This window comes from Triticum urartu, chromosome 7, assembly GCF_003073215.2.
Source record: "Triticum urartu cultivar G1812 chromosome 7, Tu2.1, whole genome shotgun sequence".
In the NCBI taxonomy this organism is placed as follows: domain Eukaryota; kingdom Viridiplantae; phylum Streptophyta; class Magnoliopsida; order Poales; family Poaceae; genus Triticum; species Triticum urartu.
In genome coordinates, this window is record NC_053028.1 from 666,200,551 (window position 1) to 666,224,315 (window position 23,765).

Sequence of the window (23,765 nt, forward strand, 5' to 3'; positions counted from 1 at the left end):
ATACGTCAGCAGATTAGATTCGTGTAAATATTATTCACTCTATGGCAATATGTCGAAACTTATTTTGCAGAGCCGGACACTACCTTTATGTTCAAAATCTTCAATGAAGTACTTGGAGGAGGAACCCGCCTTGCAATGTCGAAGACAATCTGCGCGTCAGGCTCGTTGTCATTGAAGCCTAGTTCAGGGGCTACTGAGGGCGTCCTGGATTAGGGGGTGTCCGGATAGCCGGACTATACCTTCGACTGGACTCCTGGACTTGAAGATACAAGACTGAAGACTTCGTCCCGTGTCCGGAAGGGACTTTCCTTGGCGTGGAAGGCAAGCTTGGCGATACGGATATGTAGATCTCCTACCATTGTAACCGACTCTGTGTAACCCTAGCCCTCTCCGGTGTCTATATAAACCGAAGGGTTTTAGTCCGTAGGACGAACAACAATCATACCATAGGCTAGCTTCTCGGGTTTAGCCTCCTTGATCTCGTGGTAGATCTACTCTTGTACTACCCATATCATCAATATCAATCAAGCAGGACATAGGGTTTTACCTCCATCAAGAGGGCCCGAACCTGGGTAAAACATTGTGTCCCCTGCCTCCTGTTACCATCCGGCCTAGACGCACAGTTCGGGACCCCCTACCCGAGATCCGCCGGTTTTGACACGGACACTTGGTATGTGTGGGATCCGACAACCTAGTTGTTTATCCTTGGTAGCCTCTCTTATGGGGAAATGTAGTCTTGTGCTTCCATGAGCCATAGTAGTCTGCTACAGCCCGGTTCACCGGAGTCCTGCTAGCCCAGCACTACTGCTCCGGAACACTTGACTGGCCGGCATGTGATTCACTTTGTTACTGTGTCTGTCCCTTCGAGGAAATGTCACGCGGTGACATCCGGAGTCCTGCCTAGCCTGCTACAGCCCGGGTTCCCGGAGTCCTGTTAGCCCAGTGCTACAGCCCGGATTCGCACGCTGCTGACCGACATGCTTGATGTTGATTCATGTATGCATGTCCCCATAAGTTAGTGCCACTTTGGGTTCACGACTAGTCATGTCGGCCCGGGTTCTCTGTCATATGGATGCTAGCGACACTATCATATACGTGAGCCAAAAGGCGCAAACGGTCCCGGGCCATGGTAAGGCGACACCCGTGGGAATACCGTGCGTGAGGCCGCAAAGTGATATGAGGTGTTACAGGCTAGATCGGTGTGACTTAGAATCGGGGTCCTAACAGCCAACTGCATCCTCTGGACCTGAGACCTTGCCGGGTTGTCTTGCTTTTTCAATGACATGCGGGGATCGCATGTGAGCAAAGGGCATCTCCAACGTTGCCACGACCGCAGCTGACTACCCTGGCACACCAAAACCCTCGTCCCTCGCGCCGTCACGCGGTGCGTTCCCAGCCGGCGCCAGTTGCCCGCATTCATGCCGTCCGTTCGTCTGTTGTCATTAAGAGGCTCGGTGCCCGAGGAACAACTCCGGCGACTTAATGACGCACCCGGACGCTTGGCCTCACCGGAATGCGCTACTTAAAGCAGCAACGCCCAGCTAACCTCCACACCATAGCGCATCGTCCTCCTACCTGGAACCACATCCGCGATGACCGCAAGCGCGAACGCTCTGCGGGAGAGCTTGTCTTCAGGGATGGAGCTCGAGGTCGCCACCCTCGCTGAAGTCGCCACACAAGCGGTGGCCACGCTGGCGGCCGACGACGGGAGCACCGTCAGCCACGCGTCCTACTTGCCACCGTCCAACGTCTGGCACCGCCGAGGTCGGGGACTCCTCCGAGGATGAGTAGGGCATGGGAGGCGGTAGCGCATGGTGTGCCAACTGGCCGGTCCGTCTCCCGTGTTCTACTTTTCCTCGTCGGAGACCGCACCTTCACTTCAAGGGTCTTGAACCCCTCCCCGTACACGGAGATCACAGATGGAGGACGTCGATCGCCGCCGTAGAATAGGTTTAGGGTCGGGTTTCTTTTATTTTTTTTGTCCTATAAAAGTTCGAAATGTAATGAAAATATGCCGTGTTTGCATTAATATCAGCCAGTGTATATGAACTTTCACAATAATATACATATTGTAGGAGTACTAGCAAGATGCACGTGCGTTGCACGGAAGATCAAGATCTTGTGGGAGAAAAGGATGAACGAGGGAAAGCCTTATCTACAAATGTGGAAAGGAGTGCGAGTAAATTGTCATAGTTTCCTTCCTATCCATTAGATATAGATCGGACGGCCTATATTGCAGGATCGGACACATCTTTCTACATCTACGGGAACCTACAAAAGGGTTAACGTAAATTACATCTCTCTCTCCTCCCCTGATTTTCATGGTGGTGGGCCCCTCCCTCCCCCCAATCTACAATCAATAGCTCACACGTTTCACATTATGTTAATTACGTAACTGGGATTACGTAGGTGTAGCATTACTCGTCCTAAACAACCCAACTAAGCCAACCTCTTAGCATATCGCACGGGAAAAGACCCGGTCGCGCCGTTTTAGTCGGGATTACCGGATTACTAGCAGTAGTATCGATGGATCGCGCGAAGAAACATATTTTTTTGTGGGGCGAAGCACCTAGTTTAAAAGGAAAATATGCGGTACACACACATCACTCCTGTCGCGGTCGCATTGCACCCCACACACGTTCGGTCTTGCACACGGCTCACGCAAAAGGAACGCGCTTCGGCTTGCCTCTTCACTGACACGTGGGACTACACTTGGAGAAATTGACCATGCGCCAAACTCCCCCCGCCAACCGCGCGAAAATCCTCCCCCCCCCCACACCCAAAATTTCCCCCCAAATCCGATTCAACCGCCATTCGGCCAACTAGCCAATAATATTCCCCAAACCCCCCTCCCCCCTGTCCCCCTCCACTCCATTCGCTCCGCCAAAGCCGCCCTCCCCGCCGCGCGATACGTCGGCGCCGCGGTTCGGTGATCCTCTCGCTCCCACAGTACGCTCTCGTAGACTGTCGTCCTCTAGCCACGCCGCCACCTCTGGCTACGTTCTTGTGGAGGCGCACAGCGGTCAGCGCCGCCACTGCTGGCGATGTTCGTGTGGAGACACACGGCGGTCAGCTTCTCCCACGGTACGCGCATTCTAGACTGAGGCCCCGTTCATGTCGGTGTAGCGCTGAATGTTAGCTGATAGACGCTGTTAATCTCACTATTTGCCGAAGTAGTTTACTGTCAATATGCTCTGCTTAAGAAGCTTCCTTGCCCTGTTCTGCACTCAATCTGCTTAGCTGAGATGGCATGCCAAGGCCGATTAGTTGCTAAAATATCCAGCCCTATATTTATTGTGACGTAGATTGCCATGGTCTAGTAGCCAATCTGTTAGGTGAAATAGCTCTACACCGTTTTATACTCGATCTTTGTTGCTGTGATGGCCTTCGATAGCTCGATGGCTGTGTGCTCGGCCTCATTGACTGCTGAAATAGCCTGCCATAATTTGGAACTCAAATATGTTTGCTGAATTAGCTTTACATATATTTCGTTACATAGATCTGCTCGTCCAAATATCTTGCCATAGCTTTAGACATCGACCTAGGTATTTTTTTTTCTGGACTTCATAAAAAAGCATATATGTTTTTCCTGTAATATCTAGCAGAAGAACTAATTTGTATGTCTAACAGATGGACAGGACTTGGATAACTTCTGCTCGAAGATTCTCCGCTGCATATGTCGAGGGGGTTGAAAACTTTATGAACTTTATCAGAGCTGAGTACGGTGGTCCGAAATCAGATGTGCTCTGCCCGTGTAGCAGTTGTATGAATTCGGTTACAAGACCCCAGTCAACTGTGCAAAATCATCTACATTTGTATGGGATGTCGGTCACATATACTAGGTGGGTTCATCATGGTGAAGCTGTGAACGTCAATGTTATTGACTACATGGAAGCAGCAGATCACCATCTTGATCTGCCTAATGCTCAGGTGGAAGAGGAGGAGGAGGTGGTGGTGGCAGAGCCAGTGAGTTTGACCAACATTGAAACAATGCTACGAAATGCTCGTGCATTCCGTGAACTTTCACCTGCAGAAGAAAAATGGTGGGCTCGCATGTTGGAACAATGCAACGTTGCTGTCACCCCAGGAAATAAGTTGTCAGTATTCTCAGCTATGGTCACCTTTCTTCCGGTGAAGACATCTGAGCGGATGACCAACAAATCATTCGATGCGATGTTGGCTGCTTTCCGCGAATCTTTCCTAGATGCATCTGAGCTGCCACACACCTATAGTAAAATGAAGAATTTCCTTCGTGCAGTTGGAATTGGATATGATATGATCCATGTTTGTAAGAATAATTATGTTCTGTTCCGAAAGGATTATGCCAACTTAAGTGAATGCCCGAAATGCAAATCATCAAGATGGAAAGATGGCGATGCTGTGAAGAGGATTCCTCATAACGTTCTGAGACATTTTCCAATTACACCAAGATTGCAGAGATTGTTTCATGATGCTGAAACAAGAGAGGATGTACTATGGCATTCTAGGAACCAGGAGTACAGAGATCAGAATGTAATGAGCCATCCATCTCATGGTAGTGAGTGGAAAAGCATCAATGATAAACACAAAGAGTTTGCTGCTGACCCGAGAAACATTAGACTTGGCTTAGCTTCAGATGGATTTAACCCATTTGGCCACCAGAGCACCACATATAGCATGTGGCCAGTGCTTGTTATCCCTTACAATATGCCTCCAAATGTCTGCACCAAAGAATCAAACTACATGATGGCCTTTCTCATCCCAGGTCCAAAAAGTCCTGGAAAGTATTTTGATTTGTTCATGGAGCCTCTTGTGGAGGAACTTCAACAATTATGGAAGGGTGTTCTCACTCGAGAACTATATAGCAGCCCACCAGCTGATTTATTTCTGTGTGCTGTTATAATTTGGTGCATCCATGATTATCCGGCTTTGGGCACTATGTCAGGGCGAACGACACATGGTTACAATGCATGCGTTCGCTGTGACAGGAATCCGCTGTCATACGCAATACTTAGCAAGAACTGTTACATTGCACACCGCCGTTTCCTTGACAACGACAAGCCGCTTCCTAGAAAATACCGAAGACATGTGTTCAATGCAAAGCATGAAAACCGCGATGCGCCAAAGAGGCTCACCGCCGATGAGTTGCAAGTGGAATTAGATTAGGTCAGGCATATTACACCAGGAAACCATCCTGATAATGGTAGCGGGAAAAGGAAGCGTGGCAGGGCAAAAGAGAGATTATTGTTTACCCGCAGGTCCACTTTGTGGGACTTGGAGTATTGGAAAGATTTCGATCTGCGGCATAATCTTGATGTGATGCACATCGAGAAAAATATATGTGACAGCATTGTCGGCACACTTCTTAATATTGAAGGCAAGACGAAAGATACCTTAAAATATAGGATTGATTTGACACACCTGGGTATCAGACAGGATTTGTAGGTGCAAGATGAAGGTAAACCACGGGATATGGCACCAGCTGTGTACGTCTTGGACCAGGTAAAAAGAAAAGAATTCTGCGAGGTCCTGTCACGTGTGAGATTCCCACATGGATTTGCTTCCAACCCTGAAAGGAGAGTCAGTGCGGATGGAAACAAGCTACAAGGGTTGAAAACTCATGACTGCCACGTCCTACTTCAAAGGGTTTTACCTATTATCCTTAGAGGATTGGGCCGCCCTAACTTATACAGAGCAGTTGCGGAGTTGGGACAATTCTTCAGGGAACTCTGCAGTAGGAATATCAGGATAGATGCTTTGGAGCGTCTTAGAGACAAGATACCAACTATCCTATGCGACCTTGAGAAGATATATCCTCCGGCCTTCTTTGATGTGATGGTGCATTTGGTTGTTCCTCTACCTGATGAGGCACTACTTAGAGGTCCAGTACAGTATGGCTGGATGTACCCTATTGAAAGGCGGCTAGGCACTTTCAAGGGCTATGTTAGGAACAGAGCTAGACCCAAGGGTTCCATTGAGGAGGCCTACATTGCTACAGAAGCGTTTACATTCTGCTCAAAATACATTGAAACAGCTGATCAGCTTAGCAAAGAGGTGGGTGAAGACAATCCCGGGCTCAATGTTTTTGATTATTCTGTTCGAGTTACAGGGAAGATTCGACAAGAGGACAAACCTAAAGATTTGGACAAAATGGTTTGGTATGTGTTGAATAACTGTCCTGAGATACTACCTTATATCAAGTAAGTGCATTACTACAGCTTATACATTCTTATATATTTAGATGCTTGACGCAATCACTATGTTGTGTAGCATCTACAAAGAGGAGTTACAGCCGCAAAATCCAAGAAACATTGACAAACTAGTTATGGCAGGATTTGCGAAATGGTTCAAGAACCATGTAAGCTTTTGAAGTGCACTGTTAGTTTTTTTAATATATTGAGTACGTAAGATGATCAGCTTGTCTATTTTCTAACCATAGGTTAAGAAGATGCGGGAGGATGGGCAGGCAGTTGATGATGCCCTTTACTCACTAGCAATGGGTCCTGATACTCGGGTAAGACATTATGAATCTTGCGTTGTTGGAGATGTGCGCTACAACACCCTTGCACGAGACGAAGGCAGGAAGACACAAAACAGTGCCATCATGAGCACGGTTACGTATGACAAAGAGATAACTGAAATGTATGCTAACATAACAGACATTGTCCAGTTGCAGTATATCTCCAGTTTCAAGGATCATCGGTGTGTGGTTCTGTTGTGCTGTCGTTGGTATAACCTGTTTTCCAGGATCGCAAAACCCAGAGCTAATGATTATTTCAAATCCATCAATGTCAAGGCGGCGTACCAGACCAACGAGCCTTTTATCTTGGCAAATCAAGCAACACAGATATTTTTCATGGAAGACACATTTGCAGTTAGCGATGACTGGAGAGTATTGCAAAGGTTTGAACAGAGGAATTCGTTTAATGAAGTTGCACAACGAGACGATGCTTACACTGCTCCTGATGTACAAGATAACACAGATGTTCCTAATATCTTTGAGAACCATCACGTCAATGACGCCGGCGAAAAGATTGCCTGTCGTGCTGTGGACATACAAGAGTTGATCAAGAAGAAGCCAACGTTCAAGGACGTTGAGGACGAAGAAGAAGATGACACCGTGGGGAATTATGATTCAGACTGATACACATGGCGAAGATGTTCATGCTGCTGCTGCGGATGATGATTACATTGCTTTTGTCATATTTGCCTGTCAGAAGACGTTTTTTTTATCTACTATGTGAAATTGTGTTTGCTATGACAACTGAAACCTGATGAACATGTTGTTTAGTATTTTGCTGTGAGAACATCACTTGTTATGTATGCTGATTTGTGTTTGGTGATTGTATGACAACTAAAACATGATGACATTGTTGTGTAGTTGTACTAATATTTGGCTGTGAAACTTGAATTTGATGGCATAGTTTGTTGTTGGACTGCAATTTGCTCGACGTCTTCGAATGAGAACAAAGCTGACCCGACAGGGCCTCTGCTATTTATTTATTTATATGAGCAAAAGGGGATACCCCTGATTTCCGTTAATAGAAATCATTAGATGTTCAAAACACTACGCCCAGCCTGCTACACAGGTTTCATTCATTACTAGTTTCAGCAAAGTGCTCATGTCGTAGCCCCTGAATACATCACGAGTGCTACATACACTGCAAATAAAGAGACAATCATCCTACAGAGCACATCGATTTTGCCCATTATCTTCACAAGCTCTTTCATCTCCTCATTGTTGTCAAAGCCGTTCAGCAGCTGTTGCTTGGCCATGATCAGAGGAACTTCATCTTTAACCTTCTGCTCTGCATTTTCCTCTTCTGCCGTTCCTTCAGTTACTTGTGCAACACCCCAACCTGCTGGTATTGGGATTCCTCGGCTAACCAAATAATCAGCGTAGTTGCATTCCCCCACATAAGAAACTTCCCATAAATACAAATCACACGAATCTTCCTGTTTCTACACGAATCAAATTGGTAGATCAACAACCAAACTATTAAAAAAATCAGCAACTGAAAGCAGCAGAACAACACTTAAACATATTATTACCCCATGATTCGGGCATTTGTAGAAGACTCGGCCAGGGTTGTGGATTGTGGTTGAGACGCGACGGATGACTCTGCGTGATTTGCAGAAGTGGCACCACACCAATGGCAGCGGGTTGCGATGAGCAATCGGTTGCGGTGCGCGTGCTGGCGAGGGTGTGATGAGACCCACAGGCGATGGTACGGGTTGCGACTTGGCGCATATCTGGTTGTTGCCTTCTTAAGAGCAGGTGGACGAGCAGCCAGCGGACATGGTTGCTGCGGCCAGAGCTTCTGATGCTAGGTAGAGTAAGTAGAGAAGAGGAGAAGCGAACGTTGGATATGTCAGTTTCATTACTTGTAGAGTAGCATAGCACCATATATAGTCATAGTCTAGGTTTGGATTCGAACCAGCTACAGGAGCACGTCTTTCTTTTTTCTAAAACTCGGCAATGTCTCTTTACTGGTACAATAGCTTGTTCTATACGCCTTCCCAAGTCTTTGATTTTCTTTCCCTTTTTTGCAAGGACCTAAGAGCTGGGACCCACCGGAAGGGCCTCTGTATTTCGCAAAAAAAAACGTTCCCCCCGCTGACATGTCGGACCCACCAGCTATATCTTCGCACGCAAGGAAGTGCCTCCTTATTACGCACAAAAAAATGAATACCCCCTGCTAGCTGGGACCCACCATAGTGGGAGGATGACTTGTGGGCTAACAAAGTTGACGGGGACGGAGGGCTTTGTCAACTTAGTCAATATGAACGATTCTAGCTCCAGTGACCGTACGATGTCCATCCAACGGGCGTAGTGCTTCTTCAACCTCTGGTCTTCTTGCTCCAGCCGCCCAAAGCAGCGTCGGTCGTGCTGCATGCTCCTGCCACCCGTGGCCGGCTGTGCTGCCGCGGAGGCCTCACAGCCCCCTACTATTCCCACCGCTGGCCAGGCCCTACGGCGACGGTAGCCTCACACCGCAGCCGAACCAGTGAACCCTCGTACTCCTCTCCGCGCGGGCTTCCACTGTCGCGTCTTCCCCGGCTCCGTGTCGTCCCCTTCCTAGGCCTCGCCGTCGTCCACCGCCGTGGTGCTCTCCGCGCGGCGTGGTCAACGTGGTCAAGGAACGACTTCCATCGGAAGAGTACTGTACGTGGAGAGGCTGATAGCTGGGTCCACGGCCACAGCCCAGTTTTTTTGTGATTTGCCAAGTAAGTCGCTTTGTCAGGCCTGTTGGGCTGCAAATCTTTCAAGACGAGGACAGCTTTCATTCGGCTGGCCAAGAAAATGGCCCATCAGTAATGAGAAATGGGCTGTACATTTTTAAAACACATCAAACCGGCAATTAGTTTAAAATATCTTTTTTTCATTTCAAGATTTTAAATTACATTAATTTTTATGCGTGGAGAATTTGTTGGATTTTATATTGATATACATTTATTTTTTAAATCAGTTTGAATGTGAGTCGAAATTTCGGGATTAAAAACAGTTCGGACTGCACCGAAATATGCAAAATTTCATATAATTTTTTAACCGTGGCCACAATTTGGGATGTAATGCTAACAAAAAGAATATCGGCTCCAAAAAAACCTTAAGAATTAGCAAATGGGCTGAAAATTATTAGAAATAATGGCAGATGGGTTGTATGCTGTTTTCCACAGATTTGAAGCTTTCCTAAAAAAAGGTTGACGCATAACCAGTGACTATTGGATGTCCATCCAACGGCCGTCGTGCTTCTTCAATCTCTGCTCTTCCTGCTCCAGCCGCTCAAACAGGCGCCGGCGAGACTGTCTGCTCCCTCCTCCCCGCGGCCGGCTCTGCTGCCGCGCAGGCCTCACCACCCACCGTACTCCCATCGCTGGCCTAGCCATCCCTCTACTCAATCATACCTACTGTTATTCTCCGACAATGGTAGACGAACCAGTAAACCCTCGTACAGTCGTACTCCCCTCCGCGTGGGAAACAACTGCCGAGTCTTCCCTGCCTCCGTGTCGTTCCCTTCCAAGGCCTCGCCGTCGTCCACCGCCCTGGTGCTCTCGGCGCGGCCTGATCAACGTGGTCAATGACAGACATGCATCTGAAGTGGACTGTACATGGAGAGGCCGACAGCTGGGTCCACGACCGCACGCAAGGAAATGCCTCCTTATTATGCGCAAAATAATGATTCCTCCACCTGACATCAGGGATCCGCCGAAAGGGCCTCTGTATTTCGTGAAAAAAACGTTACCGCCGTTGACAGCTCGGACCCACCAGCTATATCTTCGCACGCAAGGAAGTGCCTCCTTATTATGCACAAAAAAAAGAATACTCCCCCTGTTAGCTGGGACCCAGTATAGTGGCAGGCTGACTTGTGGGCCTACTAAGTTGACGGGGACGTAGGGCTTCGTCAACTTAGTCAATAATGCACGATTCTACCTCCAGTGACCGTCCGATGTCCATCCAACGGCCGTAGTGCTTCTTCAACCTCTGGTCTTCTTGCTCCAGCCGCCCAAACCAGCATCGGTCGTGCCTCGTGCTCCTGCCTCCTGTGGCCGGCTGCGATGCGGTAGAGGCCTCACCGCCCCCTACTACTCCCACCGCTGGCCAGGCCATCCCTCTACTCACCCACACCCCTTGTTACTCTGCGGCGACGGCAACCTCACACCGCAGTGAACCAATGCCCTCGTACTCCTCTACGCATGGGCATCCACTACCGCGTCTTCCCCGGCTACGCTTCGTCCCCTTCCTAGGCCTCGCCGTCGTCCACCGCCCTGGTGCGCTCAGCGCGGCGTGGTCAACGTGGTCAAGGAACGGCTTCCATCGGACGTGGACTGTACGTGGAGAGGCTGACAGCTGGGTCCACAGCCGCAGCAGGGAAGTGCCTCCTTATTACGTGCAAGATAATTATTCCTCCACCTGACAGCAGGGACCCACCGGACGGGCCACCAGTATTTTGTGAAAAAAATTGTTTCCCCCTGACTGCTGGGACCCACCGGACGGGCCACCGTATTTCATGAAAAAAACGTTCCCCCCGCTGTCAGCTCGTACCCACCGGAAGTTCCTCCTTATTACACACAAAAAAATGAATACTCCCCCGGCTAGCTAGGACCCACCTTGGTGGGAGGCTGACTTGTGGGCCTACTAAGTTGACGGGGACGAAGGGCTTTGTCAACTTAGTCAATATGAACGATTCTAGCTCCATTGACCGTACGATGTCCATCCAACGGCCGTAGAGCTTCTTCAACCTCTGGTCTTCTTGCTCCAGCCGCCCACAGCAGCGCCGGTCGTGCCGCATGCTCCTGCCTCCCGTGGTCGGCTGTGCTGCCGCGGAGGCCTCACCACCCCCTACTATTCCTACCGCTGGCCAGGCCCTGCAACGACGGCAACCTCACACCGCAGCCGAACCAGTGAACCCTCGTACTCCTCTCCGCGCGCGCGTGGGCTTCCACTGTCGCGTCTTCCCCGGCTCCCCGTCATCCCCTTCCTAGGCCTCGCCGTCGTCCACCACCCTGGTGCTCTCGGCGCGGCGTGGTCAATGTGGTCAAGGAACGACTTCCATCGGACGTGGACTGTACGTGGAGAGGCTAACAGCTGGGTCCATGGCGGCAGCAAGGAAGTGCCTCCTTATTACATGGAAAATAATGATTGCTCCACCTGACAGCAGGGACCCACCGGATGGGCCACCGTATTTCGTGAAAAAAACGTTTCCCCCCTGACTGCTGGGACCCACCAGCTACACCTTCGCACGCAAGGAAGTGCCTGACAGTTGGGACCCACCTGGTCGAAGCGTACGCAGCGTTGGCATTCTGGTCGCGAACGTGTACGTACATATATACTGGTGGATGTAGAGGCGTGCACGTGTTGTAGTAGAGGCGGCTAGGGTGCAAGAAAGAAAATACGACCACGTATATGTACATACGGGCGCGATTTCGAACGCCTACTCGCGCATACGTACGGCGAGGGCTCGTGTACATGGCTGGGATGGAACGGAGAAACAGCGTCGTCGTCGTGTTCATGGGTCGGAACCGAATGCGTGGTCGTGTTCATCGGGAGGGCTTGGATGGAAGAGGCGATGCAAACGAGGCCTGGCGTACCGCACAACGGAGGAAACGGACCTCCTACGGTCGAAACGGGGGTCATGTTGATCGGGAGGGGTGTGGCGTACCGCAAAACGGAGGAAACGGACCTCCTACGGTCGAAATGGGGGTCCTATTGATCAGGAGGGGTGTGGCGTACCGCAAAACGGAGGAAACGGACCTCCTATGGTCGAAACGGGGGTCCTGTTGATCGGGAGGGGTGTGGCGTATCGCAAAACGGAGGAAACAGACTTGTGTTGGAGCGCTAAGGTCGAAACGGGGGTCCTGTTCATCGGGAGGGGTGTGGCGTACCGCAAAATGGGACTCCATGGGATACTGTTCATCTCCACCCTCGACCCCCTCCAGCCTCCACGAGCTACTGTTCATCCACCGTCGACCTCCTCCAGCCTCCACGGGCTCCTGTTCATCCAGCCTCCACCGCGCGCTACTCCACCGGCTACTATTCAACCACCCCTCCACCGTCTACTGTTCATCCAACCCTCCACACCATGGGGTCCTGTTCAACCACCCCTCCACGGGCACCCCTCCACCATCTACTGTTCATCCTGCCCTCCACACCACGGGGTCCTGTTCATCCACCCCTCCACGGACACCCCTCCACCATCTACTGTTCATCCAGCCCTCCACCACACCACGGGGTCCTGTTCATCCAGAGGCAACGCCATCGCTCACTGTTCATCCAACCCCCCCCCCCCCCCCCCCCCCCCCCCCCCCGCAACGCTCACTGTTCATCCCATCGATCGGCTTCAGTTAGCAGCAGTAGCCAAGGAATCGCTCGATCGGGTTCAGTTAACAGCCATCGATTGATCGCTCGGGTTCAGTAAGGCGTAGCCTACACTGCAATCGCGCGGGTTCAGTTAGAGCCCAACGCCTCGCTCGGGTTCAGTTAGAGCCAACGCCTTGCACACACGCGCGTATGTGTACGAGAGAAACGCGCATCGCTCGGCCCCCGCCCTCCCACCGTAACCAGGAACTCCCCGAAATTTTCGCCCCCCTCGCTTCTACCATGGTTTTTTTCCATCATGGACAGCCCAAAGAATGTCATGCAGCTGCGTCTCCAACCCACCCAAGACGAAAAGCCCATTTTCTGTCATGATTTTTTGTCATAGAAGTAGGAGCCCACCACATCTATGATGATACCAGGTTTTGTCACAGTTATCGTCATAGAAGTGTCATATGTATGACAGAAAAAAAATTCGTTCGGCCCAAAATGTCATGGATGTGTCTTTTTTTGTAGTGATGGCTTCAGACCGGGATCCTTGCATCCCGTCCTCCCGCTTCACCCCCGCCGTCGTCCACATTGCCGACGCCGCTCCCACGACCGTCTCGCCCACCGCGCCTTGCCGCCACCGTCTATCATCCTAGATCTACTTCCACGCCGCCGACAGCCATCGCTATCGCAGCACCGTCAAATTCTCAGCAGATGCATACACGGTGCCGCACCAGAGGCGGTACTCTTTCGTATCTTCTCAACTTATTTATCGCAGCAAGAAAATAGATCGACACTGCTTTACTATGATTTCTTGTCCATCACTTACTTGTTAGTTGAAAGCAAACATTGGTTGCAAAGTTTCCTTTGTCCGGTTTGCACCTCCAAATCCGCCATGGCACGCTCAACACTATACTCGCAATGCTTATGGTTTTCCCCTTTTATATTCCACACTAGTTAAATGACGGTAGACTAAATTTCAAAATTGGGTTAGTAGATTTTTGAGAGCTCGCCGGAGTTCGCCGGTGCGAAGGAAGGGGCTCGGGTGGGGAAGGTGGTTGTGGGGGCGGTGGTGGGACCTCGCCAAACAAAGAAAACTCGATGTCGGTCGGGGCGGGGGTGGGGGTGGCGGAGGAACACAGACGGTGGGGGCCGGTGGTTCGGCCGGCGGCCCGTGCGGTGTTCTGTATGGGAACCACAGTATGTTCCTTATCAGGAAGGGGAGCAGGGACATCTGCAGTCGACACCTCTATTGGGTCGGTTCTGCTAAATGATTTTGCACTTCGAGTTGGTCTGTCGTAATACCCCGGAAATGGTGGGAGCCATGCGGTCTTTGATAGACTAAACTGATAGTAATAGTTGTGCGCCTTCAGATGAATAGAGCTGGCCTGTAGGTGATCGATAGGCTGCATATTAGTAGCGGCAAAACCCTATGTTTTCGAGCCATTTCCGCTTTCCCGATTTATTTATGGTGGTTATGGTGTACCCCTATTATCTACACTACGGGCTCTGCGCTCTCGTTATCATGGTTTGGCAATAAACTTTCTATACAGTATATTATGAACCTATCATCTGCCAACTATCCTTATATCTGGGGCCCCCAACAGGAGTATTTTTTGTGTAGTTGTGCTAGATTATATTAATCTACTCACCATATTACAGCACACATGGGCTCTCTCATCATAATCCAGTGATAGAACACAAGGGTTTACAAGGAGCCTCTATTATATTACAATATCCTCTGCATTACAAAGATAATCTCAGTACTATTTGTGTTTTCATGCTTTACAGATATTGTGCATAATCAAAATGAATATAACACTACTAGGGAAAAGGCTAGCAGTAGCACGGGTTCTAGGTATATCAGTAGCGCGGGGACCGGCACTACTAATAAGGCGCTACAGCTAACCCATAGCAGTAGCGCGTGCACACCCGCGGTACTGCTATACAATAGCTCTAGCGTGCTTTGCCTAGATGCGCTACTGTTACTGTGGCGCTACTGCTAACTTTTCTCCACTCGCTACTGCTAATTTTAGTAGTTTTTTTCTGCATATTTGTTTTGTATTTGAATAGGCTTTATACAATAATCTTTAGCATATGATAGACATACAAATGTAATCATAGCACATACATACAAATAGTCTCATCAAATCATGTCATCATCATAATCATCATCCAACACCAAGTGGTCTCTCGTCATCATCTCGAAAATAGCGATACAAATCTCGATTACTTGCAACTACATCGTCATCCATCTAAACAATGATATATGCGAGAAGAGCTCTCACTTTGCGTGAACCTAAACTAAATACTGGCTGTCGCTCAAAAACCGGAAACCGGTACACCTGGGCCTGACATTCCGGTCACTCGTTGTATACTCCTGACGTAGCACTTCTTCGCCATCGATGATCTATACACCTACATCGTCACATGAGTCGATAATATGCTACATATATAGTTGAGCAACAGAAAGAGATAGACTTGGCAAAAATAGAAGCAACATATCATAAGCATAAATAACAAAGTTCATCGTACCCAAAATGCCCTAACTAGAGTGATCTTTGATAGTCAAGGAGGACGGTTTAATTACATCACAAATAAAGTTTCGTCGTGCATAATTCAAAGTTTCGTCATACAGATAGTATGGACTAAGCGGACACATTGTCATATATCGACAGTCACTCCATGTCGTGCCATCCATCCAAGTCAGGGAGATAGTCCCCGAGCTTAGTGAAAGGCTTCAGGTCGAGACGCTGAGCTTGGAGGCGTGTTCGGACGTCTTCCCGCGACATTTATCCTTCTTCGTAGAACATCCCTGATTTTTCGACGACCTCCTTCATGATGATTTGGGCAAGTTCGCGCTGGATGTGATAGAACTCAGCTCGAAGTCGATGATCCTCGATATCTCCTAAGTTCTTTGCCCATTGCAGAACATGGGCATCGCCGGATGTAGGTGACATGCAAAGGTTCTGGTGATCCCGTCTGTACTCCAGCATCTGGTGTAGGACATAGAATCCATCATTAAGAGAATCACTCGGTTGCTGGATGCAGCAGAAGTCGGTCTTATGGCCGAAGGCGGGCCTGCCGTCCTTTTTCTTCTTGTCCTTGACCTCTCCACCCCATGCGCCATAGTAAAACATAGCACTGTCGAGAACAGACTTGATGTGGGTGTAATCCTTTTACTTAATGTTCTTCGACGAGTCCAAGTAAAGAGCATGAGAGTGTCGGGGGTAGAGGATGATGAGGATGGCGCGCCCGCCGCTGTGCAAAATTAGTACACCTCAAATTAATTAGCCTCCACCGTGCAAATGAATGATTGAAATCAAAGGAAGGATATCCGCGCGGATGACTTACATGGGATGATAAGGCACGAGAATCGCCTCCTTTTCCTTATTGGCGAGCATGAAATTGACGATGTATTCCCTCACGTATTCATAGTGCTTTGCGCAGACTCCCAAGAAGGCCTCGTGCATGAAGTACGGGTCAGCGACACAAATATAAGGTATCTGCTCAACCCCGATCAGGTAGTTCATGTGCAAAGCATAAAGGCGGACAAATACAAAATCCAGCTTCTTCAAGTGAAACATGTCAAAGATGTAATCGAATCAAAGGAAGAACTTCTCCGCGGGGAATGTGTCAATGTACGACAATCCCCACGGCACATTAACCACGTAGAGTGGGTATCCTGGATTTTTTGAGGCGATGAGGCCTTTCTCTATCCGCAGCACATTGTCATGAAGTGTCCTTAAATCGCCGAATCTGGCCCGCGGCGCTGCTTCAGGTAGGATTGGTTGACCGGGGATATGCCATTTTGCCGCACCGGGAATATCTATACGGTCTTGAACCCGAGGCTGCTGGATCACAGAAGCAGCTTTTTTGCCTTTCCTCGGTCTCTTCCTAGACTTCTTTACTACCGGAAGGTTGTCCATAATATGTTCAGACTCCGGAGGCGGCAATTCAGGCACCGACTCATGAGGCTCAAACCCTAAGTAGGCGCTAGTATTGACATACTGTTGAGTGTCATCCTCATCCTAATCCTCATCGATGACGACGTCACCAGCGACTAATGGAGTAGGCAGGGTGTTGATGTTCATACCTAACTGTGTGCTCGTGGGTGTGCTCCCGGCCGCCTCTAGACAAAGCAGACTCTTTGGCCACAACAGGACCCACCCATTGCAACAATCAACAAGCCGCCGCGGTGTCTCATCGTCATCCCCCACTAGTACCGAGGAGCCAAATTCTCATGGCCCGGTTTGACACTGGCCACGGAAACCTTGAAGACTTCCGGGGGGATCGGTCGGCTGTGGAACAATGGTTCCTTCGGCTCCATTATCGTCGCCTTCCCCACGTCCACCTTCTAGTCGCTAATGGTGTACAATATGGTGCATGGGGTTTCGTCGGCCTGCAAAGAAAAGTCTGTGACATGAGACATCCGAAAGGCAACGAAAACGGGAGATTATACATTTATTGAAGTGGGCCGGTGTGACAGATACCGTGAAGGCGTCGAGCTCAGCCAAAGAAGAAGCACCGCCGAGCACGTCCGGTGCTGAAGCCAGTGCCGGAGCAGGTGCGGAAGCCAGTGTGGGAGCAGGTGCAGGAGCCGGTGCGGGAGCAGGTGCAGCAGCCGGAGCGGGAGCAGGTGCAGGAGCCAGTGCCAGAGCAGGAGCCGGTGCAGGTGTTGGTGCAACGCTAGTCGAGCTGCTCCTAAGGAAGTCAGCAAGGGGAAAGTCTGTTGCATTTTTTCTGGATTTTGCCTGCTCCAACTGAAAACGGCCGAAACCAAGGTAGTAGACATATCTACAAGCACCTGTTGTGCGGTAGCTACCACTCTTGTGACTGTCTCAGATGGTTTCTTTTCAACCGCAATCTCAACCTTCTTGTCGATGTTTTCTTCAGTTAACCTCTGTCTTTCCTTTCTCTCCTCCGTGGTCTCATGGTAGTACTTCTTCCACATGGCGCCGTCTCCGACACGGTGCACGCGTCCATACGACGGTCGAATCTCCACCGGGAGTCCTTTCAATATGTTCAATGCCCGGTTGAATAGAGTGTCCCACTTGGGCCTCGCCAACGCCTCAGACGGCGAGTCGCTTTCGGCCGTAATCCTGTGTTGCTCTCTCTGCAAAAGGCACAAGGATCGTTTACAAATATGACAAACGTGCAGTCGAATTGATCAGAAACTAAAATTACCAGCAGTCTAATGAACTCTGTCGTGACCGCGTTCTTCTCGAAAACCTTCTTCATTGGGTCCCAACGGTGCCGGGCCCTGAGGACGTCACGCTCCTGCGAGACGATGAACTCCGCCAAGGGGTCTGGGATGCCCAGACTCACGGCTTCCGCGTCCTCCTTGGCCCATATGGACCTCTTCCCGCCGTAACCACGGCTTCCGAGGTGGTGGCACCTAATGTTCTTCTGTTGAATCCCCTTCATGTACTCTGACTTTTTTTGGCATCTTCGGCCTCGCAAGCCGCCTTGAATATTTCAAAGTGCTCTGCAGTGATTGTCGGATTATCCTTTACAATATCGGAGTAGGGTTCCTTTTCGTTGAAGATCCGATATTTCACCCTTGCTTTCCAGGCGGCCAACACGTCGCTAAACTTGCTCATGGAGGGTGGGCAAGTTTATCTTCTTCATTGTCGGGTCCTTATCTGGATCTTTATAATCCTTTTCATTCCGGCCCGGGAACAAGAATATCTGGTGCAACTTCTTTAGGAGGGTGGGCCTCATATTATCTAACTTGTTTAGTTTCTCGTCATTGATGGTGGCGGTTGTCCGTATGATGCATCCAATTTGATTGTCGTAGCACGCGCGCGCTTCATCGGGCGCGTTTTGCTCAAAATTGTCGTCGTACACCTCTGTGACCACCAGTCTAGTAGTCCTGACCTTGTTAGGAAGCCGCCGCCTCTTTGCTTTCTGTTCTATACCGGCTCCGCTCCCCGAGGCAGCGTCGATCTCAGTCTCAGCGCCGGTCTGCGTGTCGGTCTCAGTCCCCGATGCGACCGGTGGGCCCGGCAACAACATCGGTTGATCATCGGCAAGGCTCAAAAATTCGTCTACCGCCAGGTAGACATCGTCGCAATAACCAGAACCATGTCCTTCATCGTTGCTAGCCATGTTTCATACAATTAAATCTAGTAAATTAATTCTAGACCGAATAAAATGAATAATGACATAAAAAGGCCTATGTTTTGCAGGAACGTTGACTCCTTCCTGGTGTGGCATATCTCGGGCACTCGATATGTCCTAGTTTGTAGCACAAGTCATGCAGAAATTCACGGAAAATTTAGGCATGACCTTTGCTAAAAAGTGGACAAATCGAGAACCTGAAATTTGCCGTAACGGAAATGAATCAACATTCCGGCAAAACATCGGCCACTCAGCTTCATTCCCTAGAAACAACAAAAGGCCACTTGGGCATAATCGAACCACTTCAATGTCGATTATGATCAATGAGCAAACACAATTGAGGGTTTTTCATGTACCATGACCACTTCAAATTTGCATCTCCTAGTGTTTGACACTTCAAGAAAATCTACCAAATCTCATGCTCTCTGAAACTCAATTCAAAAACCAAATATAGATGGATGAACCCTAGAACTCAAATTATGAACCTAGAACTCAAATTATGTCCTAAATTTTTTGTCCTAATAAAAATTCACTAAAAATTAAGAACCTACTAGAATTGCAACACTAATAGAAATTTATATTTTTATATTGATTTTTTCTCTAAACTAAATCCTACCACCCTAGTTAACATCTAGTTAAACCTTACTTTCCTAACATTTGTAATTAAATGCTACAACCCTAACCCTACTGCCCTAGTTAAGCATATATAATTTTTTCCTAAGGCGAGAGAGGCAGATGTGGCTAGGGAGGTAAGGGCGTCTCTGTCAAATTAACCTAACTAAATTATTTTCCTAACTAAATTAACCTAACTAATTTAGAGAGAGAGAGGAGGGGTGGGGGCTTACAGAGGATGGCTCCGGTGGTGGTGCGGGAGGTAGTGGTGGCGAGGGAGGCAGGGGCGTCTCCGATGACGGCGAGGGAGGCAGTTGTGGTGAGGGAGGATCCAGTGGCGTCGACTGCGGCTCCGATGGCGTTGATGAGGTCCCGCGGCTCCGGTGGCGTTAGGGGCGGCTCCAGTGGCGTCGATGGCGCGCGGCTCTGGTGGCTCCGGGGGCATCGATGTCGGCAGGAGACGGCGGCGAAGTGGGGCGACGGCTAATCGGGCAGACGGCGGCGGGGTGTGGGTCGAGGGATTTTGGGGGAGAAGTGGTGGCCAGGGGGAAACGGTTTTTTCGTTAAGTCAAACTTAGCGGTAGCGCTTTTCGCGAAACGCGCTATAGCTAAGTTAGCTATAGCGATTTTCACAAAACGCGCTACTGCTATAGCTATGTAATTTCCTTCATCTTTCTTATTTCCTTTTCTGTTTCTACAGCGGGGGTATAGGAAACGCGATGCATCTACGTTAGCTATAGCGCCTCTTATGAACAAACGCTACTGCTACGCCTTTCTCCTTTTTCGCTTTCTCATTTATTTTTCTCTACATTTTATTTTTTCCTTTCTCCTTTTTCTATTTCTTTCTTTTTAATTTACTTTTCCATTTGTTTTTCATTTTATTTTATTTCCATTAGCAGTAGCGCTCTCCGTGCGAAATGCGCTGCTACTTATGTCCTAGCGGTAGCGTGCTTCCCTCAAGACCGCTACTGCTATGTGTAGCCTATCGTTTTAGCAATGGGAATATTAGTGGTAGCACTTTTTCATGTGCACGCGCTACTGCTACTATTGTATCTGTAGCGTGGTTTACGAACGCGCGCTACTACTATTTAGCACTAGCGCCCATTTTTGACACGCGCTACTGCTAAATTTCTGTGTATAAGGTTTTCCCTAGTAGTGTAAGAATGCGCACATTAGAAGAATATTGCGGAACAGTTCAATGGGTAACAAACTTGGCATGAAGGGATTGAGGTCCATTGTGGATGCAATGAAACCCACATGGTCCCGACCTATAGATTCGTATTCAGAATATGATCCTAATGACTATTCTGAGCTCAAGGAGTCAAAGGCAGATGGCCTATCCTGTTCACCGAATAAGGTGCATGTTCTAATTTGGCAAGGTTTTATTGGTTGCACATATCTTGCATAAGGTGTCTTGCATTTATTTTGCTTCATTGCACCGCCATCTGCTTAGTTTACTCATGATATATGTGAAGATGCCATGCCCATCCATTATCAACACCTATTCCACTTGTCGTCATACCATGTTTTTCCATTCAAATGTTGTTCTTGTGTTTCAGACATACCAAAGGAAGAGGGTGATTGCAGAACCTGAAGGAGTACAAGAAAAGTCCTTGAAAAAGGTAGTGCTACCGGAGAAATCACATAGCACTCGACATATATTGGCGATAGAACCAGCGCCGCAAAACCTAGGATATCGCAACTATGCTGGTCGCTGCTTTGCTCTTGTGAGTACCTATTGTTCTATCGTTGTCCTTACATTCATACCTGGTGGATTATGTGACATCATTGTGCATTATAGCTTGCTTATCCACTATTCATTCCAAATTATCATATCTATATTAATGCTTAAATTAATGTAGAATAAACCCAATGCCTATGAAGAAATTTAGTTCTGCATTGTTCTTATAAGTATCTGTAGTCCTTATATTTGTCAGCCAGTTCTTCATGTACACTTTGCAGCTTATTTTCCCTTGTCCTCCATTTTTCTAGACATCAGATCTACATTTACTCTTGCCAAAATATTGAATAAAACCAATGTTACTGTAGAAGTTTAGCTCCGCATTGCTCTTGTTAGTGCCTTCTGCCTGTATGATGTATTTACATTTGTACTCTGCATGTTAAGTTGAATAATTGCCATTTGTTTCTATATTTTCACATCTATATTTACTCTTAACAAAATGTAGAATAAAGGCAATACTCTTGAAGAAGAGTGTGAGGTAAACGTCTTGAATTGCCCCCCCCCCATTAATATGTACAAGGCCTTTATGGAGCCTGTCTTCACTACTAATGTAAGTTTGTTCACCTCGAGCCTTCAAACTTTGTTGTTTATATTTGGGATAGCTATGAGTGCAAATGCTGTTTATTTTTGTCGTCTGCATCAAATTGCTTGTTCAAAGTTTATAAAGTAGAAGTACATAAACATGAGTTTGTCGTTCTCAATTTCATTCTTTAATTGTACAATCTAGTTCCTTATTCGTACCATGTAAATTAAACTAAACATAGAAAGTTATCTTCTTTAGCACTATGTGTATGCTTGTGTTCTTGATCTGTAATCCAGTGGTGTGGTGAGACTACCAACAACAGCGCAATGTCATATCCTGCTATGTCTCAACTATGAACAATGCCATATTATATTAATGTTATTTAAATTGTGTCTCTTTATTTACCAATCTGAAATGGTATAAATTGACAGTACACTCACCATTCATGCTTATACGTTGTTTAGATCTACATCTATGCTTGTGTTCTTGATCTGTAATCTAGTGGTCTGGTGAAGCTGGCCACTCCTGCGCAATGCCATTTCCTGTCGTCTTAACTATGAACAATGCCTATTATGTTAATGCTATTTTAAACTATGTCTCTTTATTTCTGACAGAGAAATGAGATGAATTGACAGCGCTGATGCTTATACGTGCAAAACCTGTTATCTACCTACTTGTTTCTCTTTCAGGGTGACAACACTGCTGCTAGGAAGAACTGCCACAATGATAGTGAGACGAACCCATTGTTTGTCCCTCTAACATATATTCTAGAGGAGAAGTCAAAACATATTGAGGGTAGGGATACAACCACGATGTCACATCTTGATGTAGTGTCAAACTTACTCAGTGATACAAACTCGATGAAGTCACCGCCTGAATCTGTTCGACTTCTTCAGTCTGAAATTCAAGCAGAAATACATGCTTCCGCTCAAATATGACTGGAACTCCAATCTCTATGCAAGATTAACCGTAAGTACAGGACATTTATTGATGCTATGCAGCTTAAGTTGGTGGATATGAGCGCCAAAGAAGCATAGTCTCATCAGGTTGCTAAGCTACTTGTGTTGCGGCTGCTGGGCCGGGCTAACCATTCTTGAACTGTGTTGAAGCACTGTCGGTTATGTCTATTATTTTGTCCGCCTGTTAACTTCCACTGGTGGCTACCTGCCCACTTTATTTAATCTGCTATCTAGTTGCCCTTTATTATCACTGGTGGCAAACTTTGATGCCGAGGGGATGTAATATGATGTAATTTCTTTGTTGTATAGTCTAGGTTTATTCTTGGTCGGTATGCTGTAATTTAGGTCGGAAGGTTCAGTGGATCTCAGTGTTGTTGGTCTTCAGGGCGGCTCGTTACTCATATGGGCCAAAACATGGGCCCATAATCATCTTGGGCCATTAGCGGGTCTAAACCTTATGGTTGTTTCCCGCCTTTAACAGGCCGAGTAAATTTCTGGCCAGCTGGGCCAGAGAATACAATGGGCTTTTAACAGGCTAAAACCTAGATTGGGCTAGCATTGAGCCGAAAAATTCATGGGACAATACAGGCTGAAACTTCCTAAGGCCCATGTTTGGCCCAAATAGGACGAGCAGTTAACAGGCCAAAATATATCTCCGGCCTGTTTGGCCCAATAAAATTCTGGGATTTAAGTAGGCCGGTATCTATGCGGGCCATAGGCCTAAAAGTGTCATGGTCCATTATCAGATGGGCTGTAAGCAGGCCGTATTCAATGCGGGCTGTAATTAGGCCTAACTGTTACATGGCCATTAACAGGCCAGTAGGCCAGTTGGGCTGAAATTTATCCATGAAGACTACGGGCCGTTAAGAGTTCTAAAGTTACATCGGACAATAAATAGCCCAGTGTCTACATGGGCCGTTAAATGGCCTAAAGTTAAACCGGGCCGACAACGTCCCAGATGCACCACAGGCTGCTAACAGGCCAAAACTATTATCGGGCCGAACTGGTAAACGGGCATTTAACAGG